Source organism: Capra hircus, chromosome 23 (genome assembly GCF_001704415.2).
Source record: "Capra hircus breed San Clemente chromosome 23, ASM170441v1, whole genome shotgun sequence".
NCBI classification, from domain to species: Eukaryota; Metazoa; Chordata; class Mammalia; order Artiodactyla; family Bovidae; genus Capra; species Capra hircus.
Window position 1 is genome coordinate 26782504 of NC_030830.1, and position 7290 is coordinate 26789793.

A 7290-nucleotide genomic window follows, 5' to 3' on the forward strand; every position below is an offset into this window, starting at 1 on the left:
CGTCTCTGAAATCCTAGTCATTAAGGTCAGTAATACCTGAAAGACTTAGTAAGACAGTATCAACACCTATTAGCCAAAGAAAAAGAGCAGCAGTCAGATAGACTGCATTCTCATCTGAGCCCTGGGATTTTTCTAAATGCTATTAGACTTTGGGGGTCATTTATTAATATTTTCTCCATTTTCCCATTTTACAATAGCAGTAATAAACAAACCTACCTTGTTGGACAGTGTGAAGGATTCTAAGTAGCCTGTGTAAAGAGCCTGGCAGCTATCAGGTATCAGTGGTTGTTCAAAAGGCCACTAAAGGCCGTCTTTCTTACTGGAAAAATACATTAGGGCCTGAAGCCCAGTGAGCACCTTGATAAAACACAGTCAGGAAAGGACCAAGTTTTGGAAGAAAAAAAAAAAAATGTAGTCATGCTTTCGGGGAGGCTCTTCAGTTCTCACCTTATCTTTGGAAAGCAGCTTGCTCAGCACCAGGCCTGGTTACTCGACCTGCCTTTCATTTTGGCTGTCCCCTCCCTTGTGCCCAACTGCCAAGGCCCTGATCAGGCGGGATCTCCCTGGAACGCAGATGCAAATTTCTCTCCCACCCACCTCCTTCTCTTGTATTCGTTTTGTTTTTTAATTTTGTACAGTGGAATAGCAGCTGCTGCATTTTATTAAGAGTGAATTTAGGGAAACATATTTGGGACCTAATCTTTTCTTGGCAAGACTATGGAGGGGTGAAAATTTCTCAACATCCAACTTCTTCTCCATGTTAACCATGTAGCCAAGCCTAATATCCCCAGTGATAAAACATATCCATATCACTCACTCTGTGATACAACAGAAGAAGAAGCACATTTCACCTCTGGAGTAATTAGCCCTAAAATCCATAACCCCATCTAATCACAAGAAAGCATCTGGCAAATCCCAATCTGCAAAACACCTGACCAGGATTCTTCGAAAACATCAGGATCATCAGAAACAGGGAGAAACTGAGAAACTCTTGTAGATGAAAAGAGTTTAAAAAGACACGATGACTACAGGCAACATGGGACCATGGATTGAACTTTGGAACAGAAAAGACACTAGCAAAGAAAAGTCTGGGGCTGACAGTGTTGTGACATCAGAACTGTGGGCTTCCCCAGCAGCTCAGCTGGTAAAGAATCTACTTGCAGGGCAGGAGACCCCAGTTTGATTCCTGAGTTGGGAAGATCCCCTGGAGAAGGGGTAGGCTACCCACTCCAGTATTCTTGGGCTTCCTTGGTGGCTCAGATGGTAAAGAATCCACCTGCAATGCAGGAGACCTGGGTTTGATCCCTGGGTTGGGAAGATCCTCTGGAGGGGGGCATGGCAACCCAGTCCAGTATTCTTGCCTGGAGAATCCCCATGGACGGGGAGCATCAGTATTCTCCCAGTGTTAACTGCCTGATTTTATGATTATGTTAGCTGACAACTTTAGAAGAAACTGCATGAAAGATAATAAGGAACTCTTTTGTCTTACAATAGAGATAAACCTAAAATTTTTATTCTAAACCCAAAATTATTCAAAATAGAAACTTTTAAAATCTCTTCTGATTCCTAATGTTGATAAGATATAAACACTTTAGTAGTTTTATCATTTAAATAGTATGTTTTTATTTTTCCAGCTTCTCCTTGGTGTACTTGTACTTATACCAAGGTTCAAAATTTCCCCCCAAATTGCCCTATACATTTTCCACTTTGTTAGTTTTTTAATAACCTAGATATCTCATCTCTTTTTGATTTATAAAGTACCTGCATATATTCTCTCTTACCTAGTCTTTACAACTTCTTGAGATGGAAGAGTCCTCAGCCACATTGAAGATGAGAAAAATTATGACAAAGGCAGTTTGAGACTCACTTTATACAGTATCTGAGTTAGTGACGGAGTTCTGTCAAGAACCTGAATTGGTGCAACACTTTAAAAAAATTATGAGCAAAGGATCTGAGCAGACATTTAAGATATGAAAATGGTCAAAGCACATGAAAAGATGCTCAACATCATTAGTTACCAGGGAAATGCAAATCAAAACCACAAGGACATAGCTCCTCATACCCACTGGAATGAATGGCTGGGTCAAAAATTCAGACAGCAGCAAGTGTTGACGAGGGCGTGGAGAAACAGAATCTCCATACGCTTCTGGTGGGAGCATAAAACAGTGCAGCCACTTGGTTGTGCTTAGTCACGTCCAACTCTTTGTGACTCCATGGACTGTAGCCCTCCAGGCTCCTCTGTCAGTGGAATTTGCCAGGCGAGAATACTGGAGTGGGTTCCCATGGTGCAGCCACTTTGGAATACAGCCTAGTAGTTCCTCAAATGATTAGTCATAGTTATCATGTGACTTAGAAACTCCACCCCCTATATATACCCCAAAGAAATAAAAACATATTAATATATCTGCAACAAAAACTTGTACATGAATGTCCATAGCAGCATTTCTTATATTAGTCAAACGTTGGTCTGAAAATTCTGAAAGCAGCAAGAAGTGACCTCCTTAAAAAGGGCATGTCAACTGCGTTTCAACTCTTGAAGGGTGTGCACACCCATTGCGTGCTATGCACCTTTTATGCCATCTTTGGTCCTTCTAAGCTTCATACATTGGGCTTGACTTCACTTTTTTTTGAGCCACAGAGATCCTGATAAGAAGCCCTCGCTGATCAGAATAATGAGAGAGCAAACTGCAGTATTAAGGTCACAGCTGCGGTTCTACACACCGTAATTTAAACGCAGTTTGTGAAATGAGGTTATCTCTGTCGCCCTTCTGCATACCATTTGGACTGCCTTCTGAGCTTTTTGCCCCCTTCAAGTCTGTCTTGGACTTAATTCATCTAAATGGTGTTTATCAATTGTCCACTGTATGCTGGGCATGGCACTGACTCCAGATAACAAGTGATGTGCAACAAAGATACAGCCCTGGTCCTCAAAGTGCAACAAGCCAGCCAGGGGGACAGCCATTTATTAAAATGCCATCTAAATAACACACACCACATAACACAGCACACACAACCAACTAATTGTCAGAAGTGCTGTGAAAGAAGAGATCATGATTCGATGAGAGATGATTGTGAGAAGTTGCGTAAAAATGGGAGCGAAGGAAGAAACATTTTAAGAACTACGAATGATGTGCGTGAGGTATGGGGAAAGGGTGTGTGGAGAGAATGCTCCAGATGCCTAGAGAGAACAGCTTGAGTGAAAAGCCAAAGTACTTCCTCCAGATCACAGGTGGCCGAGCTTATTTCAGTGCAAAAGGCATTGAAATAATCAGAAGGGCAACGAATCTGAACTTCTCAGTGTCTAATAAATATTCCAATATTTCTAATTTTTTGGAATAGTTTAAAACCACATGGATTTCTGATATTGTTTAGATCTCCATGCAATGCATAATTTGTTACTTGATGGATTTTTTTATGAGGGACGATCATTTTCTTTTAATTTTTGTATGTTTTTTTGGCAATCCTGTGTGGTTTTTGGGGTCCTAGTTCCCCAACCAGGGATTGAACCTGGGGAAACCCAATCAGGGATTCCCCCTGCAGTAGAAGCATGGAGTCCTCACCACTGAACTATCAGGGAATTCTCTGTTACTTGGTGTTTTTTCATCCTCATGTAGAGTTTATCAACATGAGTACTTTGCATTTATTGTCTCTTGGAATCATCTTGAGCACCCTTTGGGCCACTGCAAAACCAGAAATCAAAGTGGGAAATATACCTATGTGTTCCCAAAGTTAAACCTGTGAACCTACTCCTATAGAGCCTCCTGGGAAGGAACAGTGGAAATAGCCATTTTCAAAAATGTAGAAAATAAACTTATGATTCACTTCAGTTCAGTTCAGTTGCTCAGTCGTGTCCGACTCTTTGTGAACCCATGAATTGCAGCACGCCAGGCCTCCCTGTCCATCACCAACTCCCGGAGTTCATTCAGACTTGCGTCCATCGAGTCCGTGATGCCATCCAGCCATCTCATCTTTGGTCGTCCCCTTCTCCTCCTGCCCCCAATCCCTCCCAGCATCAAAGTCTTTTCCAATGAGTCAACCCTTCGCGTCAGGTGGACAAAGTACTGGAGCTTCAGCTTTAGCATCATTCCTTCCAAAGAAATCCCAGGGCTGATCTCCTTCAGAATGGACTGGTTGGATCTCCTTGCAGTCCAAGGGACTCTCAAGAGTCTTCTCCAAAACCACAGTTCAAAAGCATCAATTCTTCGGTGCTCAGCCTTCTTCACAGTCCAACTCTCACATCCATACATGACCACAGGAAAAACCATAGCCTTGACTAGACGGACCTTAGTCGGCAAAGTAATGTCTCTGCTTTTGAATATACTATCTAGGTTGGTCATAACTTTTCTTCCAAGGAGTAAGCGTCTTTTAATTTCATGGCTGCAATCACCATCTGCAGTGATTTTGGAGCCCCAAAAATAAAGTCTGACACTGTTTCCACTGTTTCCCCATCTATTTCCCATGAAGTGATGGGACCAGAGGGAGAAAGTGGAGGAGAGGAATAAATTGGGATATTGGGGTTGACATATACACACTACTATTATAAAATGGATGAATAATATAAACCTGCTGTACAGCAAGGGGAACTCTAACGAATACTCTGTAACAATCTATATGGGAAATGAATCTAAAAAAAGAATGCATGTGTGTTTGTGTGTGTGTGTGTGTGTGTCTGTGTGTGTATAAAACAATCACTTTGATTCTCTTGTTTAGTCGCTCAGTCATGTCCAGCTCTTTGTGACCCCATGGACCATAGCACATCAGGCTTCCCTGTCCTTCACTATCTCTTGGAGTCTGCTCAAACTCATGTCCATTGATCAGTGATGCCATCCAACCACCTCATCTCTGTCACCCACTTCTCCTCCTGCCCTCAGTCTTTCCCAACATCAGAGTTTTTTTCCAATGAGTCAGTTCTTCACAGCAGGTAGCCAAAGTTTTGGAGCTTCAGCTTTAGCATCAGTCCTTCCAATGAATCCAGAACACCTGACCTGCCTCTTGAGAAATCTGTATATAGGTCACGAAGCAACAGTTAGAACTGGACATGAAACAACAGACTGGCTCCAAATAGGACAAGTAATATGTCAAGGCTGTATATGCAGTTCAGTTCAGTCGCTGAGTCATGTCCGACTCTTTGTGACCCCATGAATCGCAGCACGCCAGGCCTCCCTGTCCATCACCATCTCCCGGAGTTCACTCAGACTCACGTCCATCGAGTCAGTGATGCCATCCAGCCATCTCTTCCTCTGTCGTCCGCTTCTTCTCCTGCCCCCAATCCCTCCCATCATCAAAGTATTTTCCAATGAGTCAACTCTTCGCATCAGGTGGACAAAGTACTGGAGTTTCAGCTTTCACATCATTCTCTCCAAAGAAATCCCAGGGCTGATCTCCTTCAGGATGGACTGGTTGGATCTCCTTGCAGTCCAAGGGACTCTCAAGAGTCTTCTCCAAAACCACAGTTTAAAAGCATCAATTCTTCGGCGCTCAGCCTCTTCACAGTCCAACTCTCACATCCATACATGACCACAGGAAAAACCATAGCCTTGACTAGATGGACCTTAGTCAGCAAAGTAATGTCTCTACTTTTGAATATGCTATCTAGGTTGGTCATAAGTTTTCTTCCAAGGAGTAAGTGTCTTTTAATTTCATGGCTGCAATCACCATCTGCAGTGATTTTGGAGCCAAAAAAAAAAAAAAAAGTCTGACACTGTTTCCGCTGTTTCCCCATCTATTTCCCATGAAGTGATGGGCCCAGATGCCATGATCTTAGTTTTCTGAATGTTGAGCTTTAAGCCAGCTTTTTCACTCTCCTCTTTCACTTTCATCAAGAGGCCTTTTAGCTCCTCTTCACTTTCTGCCATAAGGGTGGTGTCATCTGCATATCTGAGGTTACTGTTATTTCTTCCAGCAATCTTGATTCCAGCTTGTGTTTCCTCCAGCCCAGTGTTTCTCATCATGTGTACTCTGCATAGAATTTAAATAATCAGGTTGACAATATACAGCCTTGATGTACTCCTTTTCCTATTTGGTACCTGTCTGTTGTTCCATGTCCAGTTCTAACTGTTGCTTCTTGACCTGCATACAGATTTCTCAAGAGGCAGGTCAGGTGGTCTGGTATTCCCATCTCTTTCAGAATTTTCCACAGTTTATTGTGATCCACACAGTCAAAGGCTTTGGCATAGTCAATAAAGCAGAAATAGGTGATTTCTGGAACTCTCTTGCTTTTTCCATGATCCAGTGTATGTTGGCAATTTGATCTCTGGTTCCTCTGCCTTTTCTAAAACCAACTTGAACATCAGGGAGTTCACGGTTCACGTATTGCTGAAGCCTGGCTTGGACAATTTTGAGCATTGCTTTACTAGCATGTGAGATGAGTTTGAGCATTCTTTTGCATTGCCTTTCCTTGGAATTGGAATGAAAACTGACCTTTTCCAGTCCTGTGGCCACTGCTGAGTTTTCCAAATTTGCTGGCATATTGAGTGCAGCACTTTCACAGCATCATCTTCCAGGATTTGAAATAGCTCAATTGGAATTCCATCACCTCCACTAGCTTTGTTAGTAGTGATGCTTTCTAAGGCCCACATGACTTCACATTCCAAGATGTCTGGCTCTAGATTAGTGATCACATCATCATGATTATCTGGGTCATGAAGATCTTTTTTTGTACAGTTCTTCCGTGTGTTCTTGCCACCTCTTCTTAATATCTTCTGCTTCTGTTAGGTCCAGACCATTTCTGTCCTTTATCGAGCCCATCTTTGCATGAAATGTTCCCTTGGTATCTCTAATTTTCTTGAAGAGATCTCTAGTCTCTCCCATTCTGTTCTTTTCCTCTATTTCTTTGCATTGATCACTGAAGAAGGCTTTCTTATCTCTTCTCGCTATTCCTTGGAACTCTGCATTCAGATACTTATATCTTTCCTTTTCTCCTTTGCTTTTTGCCTCTCTTCTTTTCACAGCTCTTTGTAAGGCCTTCCCAGAGAGCCATTTTGCTTTTTTGCATTTCTTTTTCATAGGGATGGTCTTGATCCCTGTCTCCTGTCATTCCACAGTTCATCAGGCACTCTATCTATCAGATCTAGACCCTTAAATCTATTTCTCACTTCCACTGTATAATCATAAGGGATTTCATTTAGGTCATACCTGAATGGTCTAGCGGTTTTCCCTACTTTCTTCAATTCGAGTCTGAATTTAGTATTATCACCCTCCTTTTTTAACATATGCAGAGTACATCATGAGAAACGCTGGGCTGGAAGAAGCACAAGTTGGAATAGAGATTGACAGAAGTATCAATAACCT